Below are 1,479 nucleotides of genomic sequence, written 5' to 3' on the forward strand. Positions count from 1 at the left end.
GTCTATTCCCCTCCCAGCATCCAGTTGTCCCTGTGAGAGAAAAGTAATGGCCCAGGAACCTGGCAGCACACCGGGGCAGAGCCCAGGCAGCCCCTCCTCACCCGTCCTGTCCGCTCACTGGAGGCCATCGTCCTCTCATAATACTTCAGGGGATTGAGCCACAGGTCCTTGCTGATGATCTGGTAGGGCAAACAGAGCTTGGTCAGGAGAGCACAGGGACCCGAATAGAAACCCATGCAACAGGCAGACACTGGAAGCTGTATGCTGGCATGGCCAGCAACATCCCACCTCAGCAATCCGGCCAGATGCTGCCAAGCTGTGGTTAGAGAACCACTAGAAGAAGCTGGGGCTCCTGTCCTGGTGCCTGTGGCTGGAGGCTTCTCGTTCACAATGCTAGGACCACTAAATTGGAGTGGCACGGGACACCCTGTATCCTGCAGGAGAAGGGTTTTTGAAGGTGAGCACATTGCCTTCCAACCCTGCCCACCACCAGCTGCAGCCCATGCAGGGAGCCTCCTCTTACCTGTGAGGGTGATGAGAAACTCCTTCACAATCAAATGGTTGCTGAAGTAGGGGTTGCTACGGAAGTACAGGCTAATGGGACAGTAACCCCAGGGATGCCTGACTTCCCTCACCTGCAGAAGGAAAGTGGATCCAGGGAGTGAAATCGCAGCCCATTGCTCCTGCCTGTAGCAGTTTCCAGGGGCAGGCCATTTCCCCACCTGCCCTCCACCGCTTTGTGGAGCAGGTGCACTTACCTTAAAGTCGATCATATGGCCGAGCATATTTTCATTTTGCACGCTGATCATGGCCGACAATTCTGGGTGGTTGACAAAGTGCTTTGGGTCAAGGAGCGTGTACCCTGGGAGCTGGGCATGGACCAGCCAGAAAGTACATCCTGGTCTCTCTTTCTCAAAGGCCACTCTTTCTCCATAAAAGGCAGAAAGGATCACAGCACCACACTGTTTCCTGACAGACCCTGATGCCCACCAGATTGTTTGTGCTGAGGGCTTGACAGGCTACACAGCCTGATTCTGACAGAGGAATTGGTCATAGAGACAGCCTGTAAGGCAGCGTTAGTTAGTCCCAGAAGAGCCCGTGCAACACAGCCCTGTCTGTGGGCATCAGCCCCTGGTGTATGTGTACCTCTGCCTTGGTGCTCTGTCCCTGGATTCCCAAGTACTACTTCTATGGTGCCTGTATAACACATAGGGTGTCTCCAGGGTTCAGGCAAAACTGGGGCACACTGCCCCGAGCTTGTCCTCAATGTTCTTTTCTATGGGAACCATCCTCGCTTACACCGATCTCCTGCACTGTCCCATGCTTCTTGTGATCCTGCTCCTCTACCTGCTAGGATAGAGCTGTGAGCCAGAAGCCAGGGATGCACCCTATATTGAGGCTTCTCCGTTTGAAATAGGGCTTTAGGCGCTGCCAAGTACTGCACCGGAGCCGAGAGTAGGCCCTGCTGGCTTGCTCATT

At 54.5% G+C, this 1,479-nt stretch overlaps 1 pseudogene; it reads right to left on the minus strand.

Annotated features, from left to right (window-relative positions):
* Positions 1 to 101: 101 nt before the first annotated feature.
* Positions 102 to 839, minus strand: LOC102754188 (annotated as a pseudogene).
* Between the last annotated feature and the right edge of the window lie 640 nt (positions 840 to 1,479).

This window comes from Myotis davidii, unplaced genomic scaffold (assembly GCF_000327345.1).
Source record: "Myotis davidii unplaced genomic scaffold, ASM32734v1 scaffold6506, whole genome shotgun sequence".
In the NCBI taxonomy this organism is placed as follows: domain Eukaryota; kingdom Metazoa; phylum Chordata; class Mammalia; order Chiroptera; family Vespertilionidae; genus Myotis; species Myotis davidii.